An 18,233-nucleotide genomic window follows, 5' to 3' on the forward strand; every position below is an offset into this window, starting at 1 on the left:
AAGTTTAGGCGAATCTCTCACCACTGTCCCTAAAATAATATGGGCACTTGGTGCATTCAATAGTCTCGACCCAGTTCATTTATTTCCAAACAGGAAATCTTCTCAATGAACCTCCTCGGGGTCGAAATCAACTCTTTTGTCAAGCACTGAAGTGGATAGGGTTGTCTACAGGGTTCGTGCTAGAACGGAAATGTCTACAGAATCCTAAGAGATTATTAACATTTCACTATGTGATCCATATCGAGTCCTGCTACGATTACACAGGATATACAATTCATATATAGCTTAGATCCGATAGGCCTTCGAATATGTGGTACTACTCTAGAACCACATCCCAACGAGGAAAAGGAGATAGAGCGATACCACACATTCTTAGCCTATGGAATCCTTATTATATATAAGCTTGGGAGTATACCCTCTGTAGTAATAGGTGTTGGGTTTTGAGCATTCTAACACTCCTAAGTGTACATACAACCCTAAATACCTTGGATCTATGTTTTCTCTATTATACATGCAAATAAGAACATCCAAGGTATTATCCTAATCTAGCATACAAAAACAATGAGTGTAACAAGATAGAATACATACCTCTTTGATGTAGAAAGTCTTCATGAAGCTTGAGTGCCTAGCCCCAATAGTGTGGAAGCCTCAAATGGAATCACAATTCACCAAAACACTTAGAATAACTTGAGAGAATTCTACACTTCATGAAATCGGCTAGCCCTTTTACTTCACACACTAGTGGCCGATTTGGTCAAGAATAAGATGCTTATATAGTTAGGGTTACACCATGTAAACCCTAATTGACATGGCCTTTCATTTCCATGATCCATGGGTACAAATACACCATGGAGCATCCATGGACCATCCTATGGGTTTTAGCCCAACTTGATTATCCATGGAGCATTAGCCCACTATAAAAGTATGGATGATTTACACAATCAACCCATATATTTAATTAGTCTTCTTTTGATCACTTAATTAATCCTAGATTAATTCTTGATCAATACTAATTAAATAATCTTATTATTAATATACTAGAACTTATAATATATTAATAACCATAAGTGTCTTATTTCTCTCATTATAGTCTATCCAAGTGCATGATGCCATGCAACCCAAATGGACCATGCCGGGTCGGGTCAAGTCTTACCAATTATATTTATGGACTTAGACATTAATCCAACAGTCTCCCACTTGGATAAGTCTAAAACTATTATTGCGTATGACTTCAGGAACCAACTGGCAATCATAGCTCTCAAAAGCTTCTATCGAACTCTGACCTTGTAGATGAACTCTGACCTTTGTCAATGACTTGTCCATTAGATAAGGGATCATATATTCCTCCATTCTAGATATCATATGGACTGAGACATGGATTATAATCATTCTCTCTGTCCATTTGTTGTTTCCCGATTTCCGATTTATGACGACTAACTAATTGAACAAATCAAATCAGTCCTGGCCCGGCCGAGCACTTCCATTTGTCATCATCAAATCGTCGAGGGGCCCACAGATATCGCTTTTATCCCGAAGGTAAAAGGAATGGATAAACTTCAACTCATATAGCTTGTTCTACTATTTGTTGAATCATACATAAAGGCACGTTTTATAGCACCGAGTTACCAAATGCGTTTTCGTGCAATCAATGTACAACCAACTCATAGTAACAACTCATATCTCTAGGTTTTTGAAGAATATAAGATATTATTGTCTCATGATCACTCGTGATAAAATCCATGAAGTGATTCCAATGAGAGCGGGTTGAATCCAATACTCAGAACTTATGAGCACTCATGAGTGTTGTAGCCCTTTGTCCAACACCTTAGACCTCTACAAGCCAACCCATGATAGTCTTAATTCATATCTACTTCCAACATATGACCGACTGTGGATGGTTTGAATAACTTAGTCATTCCGGAAGAATAATCTAGTTTATTCGGGAAGTCAAAACATGCAAAATGAAACACAATAACATTTAAATCCAATATGGTATCAAAACCTATGAACATAAATAAAACACCTTTTATTTATCACCATATGATTACACATTATTCATTGTATACTGTTTCAGCTATCAACTTTATTCTTGAATTTAAAAACAATAGTTGTCCCATGCTCCAAGCATGTACACTATGTTTTCTAAACACTAGTCATGCCACACACCAAGTATGCATACTATGTTTGTCTACGATCTTTACTTTGTGAACTAGATCAATTGAACATAACTTCAATGATTCTCTTTTCACACTCCCAAATCCTTACTGCAAATGCAAGAATTCCAAATTCATGCCATTTACTGGAATCTGTCAGATTCTAAACTTATATGCATTGATCCTCTTGTAATGATTATGCAAAAAGTCAGAAAGACTTGCCAACAATCATTACAGAGTATTCCAAAGGAGATCAACTCCTTGGAAACATCCTTCTTGCATTAAGTTTCCTAATCTTAAACAAATTGAAAATTCTAACTTTGAAACATTTCCAGATTCCATTTTGACTTATCCCTTCTGAACAAGAGTTGCCTCCTTACAGACTATGTCAATATGGTCCTTCCAGAATTATCATTATACTTCCAACTGTCCTTGAGCACCCAATCTTTGGTAAACCTTAGATTGTCCTCGACAATTGTTTAATCCTTTTAGTCATATACAGTTCTAAACCTTTTCCCTTCTTAATGCCCTAAGTATTTGGAAAATTTTAGAAAGGATGAATATAGCACATGTAATCGATCCTATATCCGAAGCATATGGGACATGATTCATGATGTCTCACATAAAGACTAAACCAGTCTTTTGCTATAATATTTCCATTTTAATTTGCCAAGTTCTCATAATTCAGATTATGAAAAGGGATGCCGTAATCATAATCGGATTTTAGAATGCAAATAATGGACCTATATACAGAATTTCCTTATGTTGAGCCATTCCAACATGAAATTCATATATATATCTTTGACTAAATGATTAAAACCTCATGATCTAAGCTTATAGATTTGAGATGAAGTATAATTTCCTCTCCCTTAATTATAGCAAAACAACTTTTCCCAATTGAAACCTTTTGTTTTCTATAATTAACATTGCTAACTTGCAATACTTATCATAATTATCATGCTCCCACTAACATGATGATTATTAGCATAACACTTATGCTCCCACTATCTTTGACATGTACTCAGAAAGCAGCTGACTTTCTTACCAAAGTTCAGATTTCTGATACTAGATTGTTTTGATAAAACTTTATCAAAATCATACACCTTCCCTTAGATAGCACACTTGTGTGTCTAAACAATTATGAAGAGGTATGCCGTAATCATAATGGTTAGACCTTTTTGCCACTGCTCACAAGTCCAGGTTAGTGTGCCGGTAAACCACACACGCTCCACTAACGACTTTGAGAATGCAAATATCACAATTGCTATCTAGCTAAAATCTACTTAGTGAAAGTGTTTCCTCACCATCATTTTCATGAATCGGAGAGAAACCTTATGACACTTAAATTTAATGGTGTATGTGTTCTTATCCATGTGAATTATCAAAACCATAGTCACAAGACAAGGATAATGACAAATCCAAACTCATATGGACTAAACTCAATCTTAATTTCTTGCCACCTGGCAGCTCAAGGGCCTGCCATTGCTTCCAAGTTGTTGAGCAACACATTGAGAACTCTAAGAACTCATATGTAAAGCCAACTTTAACTAGAATGGGCACAGAATATGTCAACACGATAGGTTGTAAACCTCAAGTCGTGTGCTAGTGAAGAACTTCAGGTTTTATTCTTGATTAGTTCTTGAGACTTTCAAGACCTTTAAGACTCCCACTGTCCTCTTGACATATAAGACTCCCTTGTCAAATATCCAAGAGATAGTGTGGATTCTAATCAAGACAAACACTTCACACAATTGGCCTAAGTTGGTCTTTGTTTTATCCAAAACATCACAACTTATCAATTTCAAATGTACAAGAGTAGAAAACTTTTACTCTTACATTTGACATGTGTTTTAAACCTTCTTTTGAGACATGTCACTCAAGTTACAATCTTGGAGTATGACTCTAAGACTTGTATTGGAATGAAGTATGACTCATCTTCTTGATTTAACCACTTCAACAATTCAAGTTCCTCTTCTTAGTCATAAGAATGCACTAAGATTTTCCTTAGAGAACTAATTTTGATATGGTTTCTTAATCATTAAGATGATCACAAAACTGATACTAAAGTACTCTCCCATCTTTTCAAATTTGAGAAACTTTTATCCTTCTGCCTAATTTGATTCTTCTTATTCGCCCTGCCATACATTGGAACCTTTTCCAATGTCTCAGAGTTACACTTAAGCTTGTAAGTATAATCATATTTACTGAGCTTTAGTAAACTATGACGAATAGTCTTATCAGTCTTTTGTGGTGGACTTGACCAGTGCACAAGAATGTGTACTCGATCCCTTAGTCCTTTACTTGACTCACACAACCATGTGAACAAGTAATTAGTCTTATTTTTTTATTAATACTTGAAAGTTCTCATTCATCATGCTATACAACTTGCATGATTCCAAGTTCCAGTCCAATTGAAACTTGGGTGATGAGAATCTTTCCTTATTTGGTAAATCTAGACATTACCAAAAATGAAAGAATCAATTTCATATTTCCACTCTTGCTCTTAATGGAATCATATAAGCAACAATTTTTTCCTCAAATGCCATTGTAAGGATATTTTAAAATAAATAAAATCAAAAATTTTCTTTTATTTTTAAAATTTTGCGGAAAAGCTTATCCTTACAATCCATATGAAAACTTGTTGTTATGTATTCCTAAGCAATATCTCATAACTCCTAAGAAGTAGCTCAAGAATCTGATCTTCAACTATGCGATAGAAATCCACCTACGCGATCAGATTCAACATATTCTTTCTTTAAGTTTCTTCACTTTTCTTTGATTCTTAAAACATCACCATGTGACCCAGTCACATCATGTAGTAGGAATCTCAGAATAGAAACTTAGCAGAGTTAGATAGTGGACTTTACCTGAAGTAGAGTCAAACTTATTGACTTTAACATCCTTAGGTAAATTTTGGCAGCTTCACAACCAATGCCCCTTTCTTTGGCAATACAAACATATGGACCCTTTGATAATGGTACACGGGACTATCACGGACTTAGCTTTTCCTCTTTACCATTTGGTCAACCGAGTTGACTATGGCCGATCCCTTTCCATTGGGAAGAGAATGCTTTCCGGGATTTCCTGTGTCACTATTGTCAATGTCCATCAAGTTTTAAGGAACTTGATCTTAACAAATAGATAAGATCATTAAGGGTCTTGTCATAGTCTGTTTCATAGGTGTCCCAAAGGAACTCACTATGTGACTTAGAAAGTGATTGAACCACCAACTTTCTCAGGACTTTGACACCCAACTCACCTGGCTTGTCAATATGTGACTACATCTCCAAGATGTGATCACACCTAGACCTTGCCTTGCCAATAGGGCTTGAGTGACCTTGAACTTGTGGGTTAGGGAGAATAATTGAAGGAGGTGAAAGAAGTATGATTTCCAAGGGACATCATCTTCATTTAGGAAAGCTTGTTTCAAGAGATTTGGGAAGATCATAAATGTCTAAACCAGACATCTTTTGGGAGATATTCAAGATAGTTGATTTTAAAGTCCTTAATATGACACCCAATATGAAATATTAAGGCTAGGACCCAACAAACTATTTTATAACTTAGAAGAGGGATGCTGTAGTCCAAGCTATAAAATATTTGAAGGTAGGTGAATGACGATTCACCAATTTCCACCATGAAAAACGAAATATATATCATTAGGTTTTAATTGGATTTGAAACTCCTAGATCTTTTGAGATTCATTAAACTGTTCAATGGCATGTTTCAATCTCGAGTGTGCCCTTCAGGTTTTGTGACTAGGATGCCGAGGATCACAAAACAAGGTGTGAAGTAACCATGCAAATTACATGGTACCCTTAAGTGTTTACCCCTTAATCGATGTGCCGGTTAACCACACACGTTCCATTGATACTATGATAAACATTAAGTTACCCTTTGCCTACCTTGTTAAATACGTGTTAGTGTGCCGGTTAACCACACACGCTCCACTAACCGACTTAAACAAAGTGCAAAGTGTAATTTCATGGATTAGCACCTTATTCACATTTTTCCTAAGTAACTAAGATTGGGTATTATTAAGAGTTTAGTTACTTAGTATTTATCATTAATACTTTTAATGAAGGGAGAATTATAGTCCTGTCAAACCTGTTCGGCTAACGACCCTCCACCAGTCAAGCTAGCGGTGGGTGAGAGTGGACACCCATTAAGTTGCCATTTTATAGGCAACAACCTTATACCCACCTTATAGACTGGCTTCGTGAATGAGGCGTACTAGCGGTAAGACTGACTTTACTCTTATACATATATATATTATTAACTTATAATATTATAAAGTATAAGGGTTGAATTTTAACTCTTTAAAATTCTAAGGGCTAACTTGGAATTAAAGTATTCATAAGTGAAAACTTTACAAATTCCAAAACTTGAGGGCAAGTTTTGAAACTATTCAAAACTAATTAATTCCATAACTTATGTGTTTAAAGTGGTTTTAATCCAAAAACTCTTCAAGTTCCATAACTTGAGGACAAGTTATGGAAGACTTTAAACTAATAAAAGAATTACCTTTTCTTTATTTTATAACTTATGAAATTAATTAAGTTTACACTTTATTTATTTATTTATTAATGAAGTGACTCTTGAACCTCCATAACTTAAGGACAAGACTCTTCATCTTTTGTAACCATTGCCAACTTTTATGAGTTTTATGAAACTTAAATGTGACTTTTCATATAACTTGAGGACAAGTTACAAAAACACATTTTAGAATCAGCTCTTAGATTAATTTGGATTGAAAACAACAATTTCACATAACTTCTATTAATCTAAGCAACTCATATACACAAGATAATTCAAATCAAACTTTTCCATGTAACTAGAGTAACACTTTAAACTAATACAAAACATGAATCTATTGACAATTATCTTTAAAATTGGATTAGCATGAACATTACCACATCAAAAACAAGTTTATAAGTCCAAAACATCTTTGGGTAATGTTCCTAGTCCAATTCTAGCCAAAAAAGTCGAGTTTATGCTGTCTGGGGGTCCAACTCGTCGAGTGCATGAACCAACTCTGCGAGTTGGATCGAATTCATCACTTTTTAGGCATGGACTCGCCGAGTCTCCTGATGGACTCGCCGAGTCTGATGATCAGACAACAAGAAATTCGATTTTTTAACCAGTTTTGCATGTATAACAAGAAAACAAGCCTAGGCTCTGATACCACTGTTGGGTTTTGAGCATTCTAACACTCCTAAGTGTACATGCAACCCTAAATACCTTGGATCTATGTTTTCTCTATTATACATGCAAATAAGAACATCCAAGGTATTATCCTAATCTAGCATACAAAAACAATGAGTGTAACAAGATATAATACATACCTCTTTGATGTAGAAAGTCTTCATGAAGCTTGAGTGCCTAGCCCCAATAGTGTGGAAGCCTAAAATGGATTCACAATTCACCAAAACACTTAGAATAACTTGAGAGAATTCTACACTTCATGAAATCGGCTAGCCCTTTTACTTCACACACTAGTGGCCGATTTGGTCAAGAATAAGATGCTTATATAGTTAGGGTTACACCATGTAAACCCTAATTGACATGGCCTTTCATTTCCATGATCCATGGACCATCCTATGGGTTTTAGCCCAACTTGATTATCCATGGAGCATTAGCCCACTATACAAGTATGGATGATTTACACAATCAACCCATATATTTAATTAGTCTTCTTTTGATCACTTAATTAATCCTAGATTAATTCTTGATCAATACTAATTAAATAATCTTATTATTATTATTATTAATATACTAGAACTTATAATATATTAATAACCATAAGTTTCTTATTTCTCTCATTATAGTCTATCCAAGTGCATGATGCCATGCAACCCAAATGGACCATGTCGGGTCGGGTCAAGTCTTACCAACTATAGTTATGGACTTAGACATTAATCCACAGTAGGTATATCAATAAGGGTCTTTTTGGTTATTCACGCAAGGTTGCTTATGTATTCTAAAATAGCCCTATGGTATTTTAATTCTTGTTTGACTCTTATCTTCTGAGTTTCATTCTGGGATTAGTGTGGATCTTTTAGCGTTCTAAAATACTCGTATAGTATTTTAACTTTGTGTTTGGCTCTAGCAATCCTAGTTGGTAAGTTTCAGACCAGTTGTACACCACTATCACTCCCAAGCACACGTTCATCGCATCTCGGATAAATGTAGTTGATCAGGTTACATTTATCCCAGCTTACGATTACATAACTCCCCAGGTTTGACTGTAGTGCTCAACATCCGAAGACTTTTATCATTGTCCTTCTTGTGATACTTTTGTTCGAGTGTTTAGATTTTGGATGTTATTATACTTTGGTAAAATATGGTTATATTTTAAAGTATAATTCTTGGTCAGAGTGTTTTATCCTATTGAGTTTATAGGTTGTATATCTTTTATGAATTGATATACTTAGCTCACTATAAACAATGCTCTAATACCAATCTGTCACACCCTAAAACCGGAACGGCGGAAACGTTCTGGGGTAGATGACGTCATGTCAAGTATCACAGCACATGCATATAGTAATCAAAGTACAACAAAACATTGCATTAATAATAATAGTTTTACATGAATTACATTACAATACATCAAAGTAATACAGACAATATAATAAGTACAGCAAGGTAATATGCTATCTTCGTCAACTGCTCCTGGGATGTACCTGTCTAATGCTAACCTGAGAATACAAGTTATTTGAAAAGCGAGTATTAGCATTTTTACAAATGCTGGTGAGTTCATAAGCATTTAGTGACATTTCATTCAAATAACTTTATAAAGTAATAGTTTAAGTGTTTACAGTGTATTAGAGTTCTTTCCAGAAAATCCTATATTTTCTTTAATCAAAGCAGCCTTCTACCAAGAATGATCAGTGTTATGTGGTAAAAAGTTATTTTCCGTAAATTGCTATCTTTATCAAAATACTGAATTTGATTATTGAGGAAAGCGAATGACATCAGGGAATAACATATGCCTCAGCAGTGAGGACTGCTGACTAAGGCAAGGAATCATAGACTCCAGGAGAGTATCGAACGAACGACACGCCTGGTTGAGTCTAACAAATAGAGACACAGACCCCAGAAGGTACCAAATGAAAGGTACAGCTGGTAAGGTCCAAAACAGTGAATACAGACCACAGACAATATCAAATGAAAGATACGTCTAGCAAGGTCTAAAACAATGAACGCAGTGAACACAGTGAATACGGTGGATACAAACCCCAGACCGCATCAAATGAAAGATACGTCTTGTAAGGTCAAAACAGAGGAGACAGACCCCAGACAATATCAAATGAAAGATACGTCTTGTAAGGTCAAAACAGTGTGACTCTGAAATTGAATTACCAGCATACAGTGTAAATTGCTGGCGAAATATCGTTACCTTAAGGCCATGAATTATAAGGTAACCCGGGATACTCGTAACCATACTAACCGAAACTAGAGTACCAGACGCCCTACAAGCGTCTATATAATGTGACATTTTTCACCCCTTGGCTTGGTGAGCCGTGGACTGTAGCTAGCAGTCAGGGTGCGGGGGTGTCAATCTCGTATAGATCTATACACACAATGTCCGCTCTCCCTACAGGAGACTCTGGTTAGCAACTAGATGACGGAGAAGGCCGTGTCCCGAAGATGCATCCCAAATAGTGGGTAATGACTTCCAAACAGTGGGTAGTGGGTTTCTAATGTAAGTGCTGACCTAGAGGTAGAGACTCTTAACTGAATTGACTGAAGAAAACTCGTATGTCTATGCTCGTGTACATAATATATAACTAATGAATCGAACGACCTTCAGATGGACATCCGATCCCACCAGACCACATCTCAACGAAGAAAAGGAAATAGGGCAGACAAGCCTTCCTAAGTCCTTCAATCATTATTTATATACATCTATACAAGCATAAACATACATCTAACTACGCTTGAGTGTGTATCAAGTGGTATTATACAGTGAAGTATAAGTGTATAGTGGAACATCTGAGTCGTGATGTATAAGCATACAGTGGAACATCCGAGTCGTGAAGTATAAGCGTACATTGGAACATCCGAGTCGTGAAGTATATGCGTACAGGGTGGTATAATCGAATCGTGAAGTATAAGTGTACCAAGTATAAGTGTATTACGAAGCAGAGACGACAATAAGTGAAGTAAGAACGTCTATCAAGTATAAGAGGCTACAAGTATAAGCGATATAGAGACAAAATCCGGTATAAGCGTATTGCGAAGTGAAAGCATTATCGAGTAGGAATTTAAAATAAGTAAAAGTGAAGCAGAAGTAACTAACAAGTAAAAGCATTCATGAAAACCTTGGAAAACCTTATTACTCAGGAAAATCACATTTGTATTCTTTGGTAAAATAAGTGTGAAAACCTTTAGAAATCTTTGGGAATCTTTTATAAATCAGTTTGAAAATGGATCTTTGATAAGCAATAAAAGTAAGAACTTGAATAAGTGAAAAACCCTTTTTGAAAGCCATTTATAGTGTCCTACTCGGTAAAACAGTGTACAGTGGTAACATCTTGTGCATGCGGGTTATCAATCACATGTGATTGATATCATAACTGACATGTTTAACTTGTATTCCCCCCCCCCCTATAAAACATGTAAAAACATTTAAAAGGTTCATTCAGGGGTATGAACTCACCTGGTGTAAATAGGTCCGACGAGGGTGCCGTTTGGGCGTTCGGTGTCACGCAAGGACTCGAACACACACAATGACCTATTTAACATATGGTAACATATGTTCACATACAATTAGCATATATAATACTAATTAAACACATATACGCGCTCACAGGAGCGGAAAACACTTTGGCTAAGTGTTTGGGTATCCCGTGTAACGTTTAAGGGTGGGTATGGCTAAGGAATGGAGCTTACAATCCAAGAGTACACTCCCTAAGTTGTGTTTACGGCCGTAAACTCATGGTGATAGGTTCTAGGGTGTTTTGAGGCTTCTAGCTTGTTCATGGGATTTTTCTAAGTACTTTTCATAAAAGGCATGAGTGGGTTTGAGGCTTCTAAGGGCACTAACTTGGAGTTTACGGCCTAGGGACACTCCTAAGGGAGTTTACGGCCGTAAACTCTCACCCTTAGTGTTTTGTGAGGTTTCAAGCCCCTATTACCTTTCTAGCAATTTCTAATGAAGTGTGATGCTATTTTGGGGGATTAAATCTAACATTTGGATGTGTTTTGGGGAGTTTACGACCTAGACACTTGCTTGGGCCATAAACTCCTTTTTACCCCTCCATTTCATGTGTTTAAGTCCTTAAATCCTTCCTAGCATTTTATAGAAATAGTCTAAGGTCATTTGGGGGGCAAAAACCACATTTTGGGCATGTTTTGGGGAGTTTACGGCCTTGGTATAGACCTGGACCGTAAACTCATTTTTATCCTTCATTTTGATGTGTTTAAGTGATCTAAACCCAAAGGAATAAGCCCTTAATTTATGTGTTAAGCCCTAGTGTGGTTTGGGAGTGTTTTGGAGGCATTTAGACAAGGTTTTGAGGGGTTTACGGCCTAAGCATGTGCTTGGGCCGTAAACTCACTTTTATGCCCTAAATCATTGTGTTTTGATGTTTAAACACTCCTAGGCTAGATCCCTAATTAGTTTCCAAGCTTAAGGGCAAGTTTAAAGGCATGTTTGGCACCATTTTAGGGGTTCACAGCCCTAGAGTGTTCCTGGGCCGTAAACTCCTTATCCCATGCCTTCTTGGATGGTTTTTGGGCTATAATTATAGCTAGTAATGTTTAGAACAAGCTAGGGTAAGCAGACTTACAATTTGGAAGCGTTTGGTTGCGGATTCGGGGCGAAAACAGGTCTAGAGATAGAGTATAGAGAGAGAGTGTAAAAAGTCTCCAATGGACTCCACTCACCCTTATATAGGGTTCCGGGTCGGGGCTCAGTGGAATTTTGCCCGATACTGCCGTTATACGGGGCTTTTGGTCGCATCCGATTTAGTGGTCGTAATAATAAAACTTAACATTTTCCAAATAAATGAAAATGTGTGTCCGGTGTTTTTATTTCTTTTTATCACGACTTAACGGCATGTTAAATGTAACCAAATGGAATGTTTATTAAATTGACGCCCTCTAATTAACGGAACTTTTATACAGTGGAATATTCCGTTAACGGTAACGGGGAAATGTAACGGGACAACTTGGGTTGTCACACTATCTCTCCGTATCTCCCTTCATTCACTCATTCCTAGGGCTTTTTCAAGAACCATTCTACCTAGGGCTTTTTCAAGGAAGTTCAAAACACTCTCCGATTCTCGATCGGTTCTCCCATGCCTCTGCAACAATCGACGATCTCACTTCACGCTTACTTCTTCTCCAGTGAGCATAGGATCACCTCCCCGCGTCCATCCTCCTCGTCATAAAATCATCCAACTAGGGATTTTTTTTCTCGATCTCTTCAGGTCCGTCCTCCCAAAATAAGGAAGAAACTAGTTTGATTTCTCCCCTAAAACTTGGTACGACTTCTCCTAATTCCAACTTCACTCTTCACTATTTAGGTTATCGGCTCAAAAACTTCTCCCTGAAACCTGGTTTGATTTCTCCAACATTCCAACGAACCCGTTTTTCAAAAAGAAACCCATATGGGAGTTTGTTTTCTCCCTTATCCCCATGTCAGAGTTCAATTTCTGCCATATCCTCATAATTTCTAATTAGCGCTTTTGAACCATTCACATGTTGAAGATCAGAAATCAGAGGTTCAAGGTAAAATTGGTGCTACAGATTGATTGCTTTGTATTTTTCAAAAGGGAACAATGAGAAAGATCCAATGAAGATGACTACATACCACGGTAAGTAGAAAATATTAAAGATAATGTTTCTCGTTTTACCAACTTTTCTTTCTGTTTAAAGCCAATGTTAATGTATGCATCTGAAGTAAGCTCTTTCCCAGGAAGGTTAATCACCATTTGCACAAAATCAGTCACCCCTAACTCTTGCAAGAATTTTCTCCATTTTGATTTTGCTCAATTTATGGATTTGGAAATCGGGTGCTTTAGATAGTTGTTATCAATCTCAAACCACTACATATCAGTGCCATGAATTAGCTTCCTCATATCAATTGGGTTCCTGAATTCTTTACTGAAATGAATTGGCATGTCGAAAAGTCGTTTGTACCCCTGGTTTGTGGAGATAAAAACAGTGTCACGCACCCGTGAGAGTAGATTCTCTCTTTCTGGAAATACAATTAGAGCAAGCTGATTCAAAATGGAGCATTATAAAAGAAAGATATTCAGTCATTAATTCTTTACTTTCTGAAACAACTTGTTCATTTGTAATAGCTGGCAAGATGTGAGCTCTTAAAACTTCATGTGCAGATAACCGTTGAACACCCACTTTGTAAAGCATTTGACTTATGTTTTCAACATGTGTAGAATCATTAAGAAGGGCATAATTGACAATTTGAAGCTTAGGGTACAAGTTCCTGAAAGCTTCAAGGCCATGTTTACTATCAACTCTATCAGTATGCAAGCATATTGCACCTTCTTGAATTGATGAATTGAATTGAATTTATTGTTATGACAGTTACAAATCAACCAATCTATGATATTCTATAACTCTGCAAACCGAGTAGAGCTATTAGCAAAGAAGATAACAGAGCTTGGATATTCTTGCTTATATATATATATATATATATATATATATATATATATATATATATATATATATATATAATAATTAAAAAAAACTCAAATTATAAAATATTATTTACCCTAATATACCCTAATCTTGAAATTGTTATCAGATTTGTTTACAAGGGGTATAGATATTCAAGCCGTGAATGTTGTAATCAGTTTTGACTTTCCAAGGAACACCGAGACGTATTTGCACAGGGTAAACTAAAAATATTTTATTATTTTATTATTTTTTTTGAAAATGAAAAATTATTATATTGTTTATTTGTAGGTGGGGACGTTCGGGAAGGTTTGGACATCTAGGGTTAGCTGTGAATCTGATAACTTATGAAGATCGGTTTAACTTTTATGTATTTTCTTTCATATTTTTAATTTAAATGTTAAATGTTAAATGTTAAATGAATGCTAATATAATGTGTGGTTTTGTGGAAATTTTATAGGTATATGATTGAACAAGAACTTGGAACTGAGATAAAATAAATTCCTCCCCAAATTGATCAAGCCATTTATTGTTTGTGATTGATTTTGGTGAGACAAAATGAAACACAAGTAGGAGACATTTTCTATTTCCGTTTCTGTTTTTAGTTTAGGTTTTGTTATATCATATGCTAGATGTGTAATTAACTGATTCTCGAGGATAGCTTCTAGTTTGTACTCCATATCTTGAAAAAAAAGGAAAAAAAAGATAAAAGGTACTAAGAACTATTGAAGAATAATCATTTACAACTTTAGTACTAATAACTCAATTTTATGTAAAAATAAATAATAAAATAAAAATAAACAAACTTACGGGATGTCGGGGATCAGCAAGCATGGGGAAAAGACCTCTGACAATAAGTGATTGCCTTTCTTCAAATGTGCCACTAACCTCTGACAGTAAGCTTAGAGACCCAACTGCTCAATGACAAACACATGAACTGAAGTTCGGGAAGCCCGTGTATCCAAGATTACCGGAAGTTCACATGCTGGACTTTCATGCCCTTATGCCAAGTGATGGAAGTAATGTACAACTAAAGTTCTTAGAGCTTTTGGATTCTGTAATTCCAACGGCAAAATCAACATTTAACTTGACAATGCTGGCTTACAGAAGTGGGAATCTGAATCAGGGTGGTGGTGGACTTGTTGCAGACCTTGTGGAAAGAAATGCAGAAGTGACTGGAGAGCTTCAGGGGTGAAGCTCTGATGCATAAAACTTATGCAACACATCTTATGGGTGGAGAAGCTTCTGCTCCTACTGCTACATAATATGTTCTTAGATTCATGGTGGATTTAGCCAAAATGTGTCCCGCTTTTTCTATTGTATGTAGACGAGTTGAATTCATTCAGAGCTGTGTGGATCTTTATTTCTCCTGTGTCAGGTCATATACTTTTTCTCTTTCCTGTTTGTCTAGGAAAGATTATAATTATTGTTTTCTTCTAAGTCTTCTAATTTTATTATTATTATTATTATTATTATTATTTGGTTTTTTTTAGGGATGCTCATGGTGTGATGATGGCGAAGCAGATGTCGATAAAGGCAGAAGAGAAAAACATAAATGATGGTGAAGAGGTGGAAAGCTCTGTTAAGACTTCCATCAGCATGAGAAGCTTCCCTCCAGTGAGTGAAATATCAACCACTCGCCTCTCTTTCCATGGACTCCTCCTCTTTATCTCTCACTAAATTTGATTTAACTCCAGACTTTAGATGGTCCCCACAAATCCCAAACATTTCAAACACAATTTTCACACTCCATCCGAAGCTGCTTTTTGATGTGGATGATTTCGTTTATGGTGGTGGCCCGTGTTCTGTTGGAGCAACAGCTGTGCTAGACTTCCTTTCAGAAGTTCTTTCTGATTTTGTAACTGAGAATCACCATGTACTGTTTCCTTCCTTCTTTCTTGACCTCAGTTGGAGAAGATGAGTTTCTTTAGCCAAGGTACTTATCTTTTCCTGTATGTATGGATAAAATAGTTGAATGGTTAAATGCTTAATTCAAAAATAAACAGCTCTTAATGTTTTTTATATAATGGTTCTCTTTTTATTTTTATATATAGATGGTTCATGAGGAGTTTGGTATCATTGAAGGTTTGATGACAACTGTACATGAAACCATAGGTGTTGACATTTATTCAAACCTTCAATTTTCATTCTCTTTATATATAAAAATTTTCATTTAAAATTATTAAATTGCTGTTATTTTATTTGTTTTCAGCTACACAAAAAACGGTTGATGGACCTTCAACGAAGGATTGGCTTGGAGGATGTGGCATTGCACAAAACATCATCCCTAGTTCCACTGGTGCTGCCAAGGTATATATTATTCTTATATAAAATGAAAATGTAAATTTATATATTCTTTTTTATAAATCTTTTTAGATTTTATAAAAAACAAATTAGGGTGTGGGAAAGGTCAATTACATATGGAAATGAAAGCCGAAAGTGTTGGCACTCTTGCATCTCGTTTTAATGCCACATCTGGTTAACCGCATCTAAGTCGCCTCTTCAAACTTTGAAGCTATCTTGGATTGAAGGTTGGGCATTTATTGCATTTGTAACCTTAGGGTGTCTGCAATAGAAATGTTTGAGGTATATTCACTGATGTTTTTTTTTATAAAAAATTCAGACCATTGTTATGGTTGTCAATCTCAAACTCGTTCTTATTTAATAATATTTTTTTTCAGGGCCTTCCTCCAAGATCAAATGTGATGATGCAGATTATATTGCAGCATGGGACCATATACTGATCCCTGTTGCAAGAGAATTTAAATGTTTACGTACTCCATGATCATGGCTACCAAGTACTCCATGATCATGGCTACCAATTTGGAGTCTTGTTACCATATGTGTCAACTTACACATCCTCTTTTAAAAGCTTCTGGAGCTGGAAACATTGTTTTGATTTCATCTGTTGCAGGTCTTGTTCACGTTTCTGTTGGGTCTGTTAATAGTGTCACCAAAGGTATGGTTTGTTTGGCTCCATATTTTATATCTGATTTCATCTGGAAACAGCTAGCTGTTGTATCTATTCAGACTAGGCTTAGAGAAATGGTTGCAAGAGATGAGTTCAGAAGAAGAAGAAACACGGCTGCAGCAACTATAGTTCAGGTACTATGGATGAATTATGTTTGTAAAGTATTTAAGGAAATGATTAGAAACAAGGGTGACTTTGTACACATTAGTTAGCTACTTGCAGATTGATCTTGAATACGAAAATGGGCAATGAATTGTATTTTTTGTATCTAATTTGTTTGTAAATTTTTGTTACAACTTCTATTGATTTGTTTTATCTTTCCATGGAACGATTATTTGTATGACATTAAATTTATGCAATGGATTCTATTTTTTGTATATGATATTTTATTTTCTATTATGAAACATTAAATACAAATTTAATTTGAAAATAAGTAAATCTATAAATAATATTTTTTTAAACATTTAAAATTATGATACGCAAAAATGTGTGTCGTCTTCATTTATGACATGGCCTTTCTTGACAGGGTCTTTCTTGATACACATTGCGTGTCATTAACACGCGTGTCGTAAGGTTACGACACGCGAATGCGTGTCGTTTTCCTTTATGACAGGGCCTTCCTTGATACGCATTGCGTGTCATAAACGCGCGTCGTAATTGCGCGTCGTAAATGAGCGTCGTGAATGCGCATCGTCTCTCTTTATGACAGGGCCTTCCTTGACGCGCATTTGCACGTCGTCTGAGCCTTTTACGACGCGCAATGAGCATCGTAAAATGCTGTTTTTCTAGTAGTGATTGTAAGTAAGTGATAATTGAATATTAATCTTTCCCCAGAAAATCCGATATTTTCTGATTTATAAAAATGTTGAGGTTCTTGTATCGTTAGATAAGTTGTTTTGTATTGACACGATCAAAGCTTAATCCCCGAAGTGTTAATTTTTGGTATTAAATCTCTATATGAGCAGTTATAATCATACATGATAATGACTAGGTTGCCTGTCTTGACATTTTTCGAAATGCCGGTATTTGCTCAAGGTTTTGTCGCCCTATACTAGCCTAGTCTAGATTTAGCGAACAACTAAGGCGTAGGGGGTCACCCTGTACAGATCTATACACAAACTCTCACTCTCCCTCCAGGAGACTCTGATTATAACTACAAGCTACAACTGTACACTCAAGGTGTCAACCGACATGTCTAACTAGATTCACAACCTTTCGTACTATGTTTAATGTTTACGTGTATGTTATGTGTTATCAAATCCAAAGGTACGTTTATAAGTATACAAAGTTCAATAGTTATGTAAGGGTATAGTTACGATCTACTAAGCATGTGAATTTCAGTCCAAGCCCAATTAGCATGTAAATGGATCACGATGGCCCAATAACATGTAAGTGGGTAATTTGGGCTTGATAGGCATGTAAATGGACTACAAAGGCCCAACAAACATGTGACCCATAACTCA

At 36.0% G+C, this 18,233-nt stretch overlaps 1 pseudogene; it reads left to right on the forward strand.

Moving 5' to 3' along the window:
* The window catches only part of LOC128129119 (ATP-dependent RNA helicase FAL1-like), a 138,106-nt pseudogene extending 123,551 nt beyond the window's left edge, over window positions 1-14,555 (forward strand).
* Window positions 14,556-18,233: the final 3,678 nt, after the last annotated feature.

The sequence above is a fragment of the Lactuca sativa genome, chromosome 9 (genome assembly GCF_002870075.4).
Source record: "Lactuca sativa cultivar Salinas chromosome 9, Lsat_Salinas_v11, whole genome shotgun sequence".
NCBI lineage: Eukaryota > Viridiplantae > Streptophyta > Magnoliopsida > Asterales > Asteraceae > Lactuca > Lactuca sativa.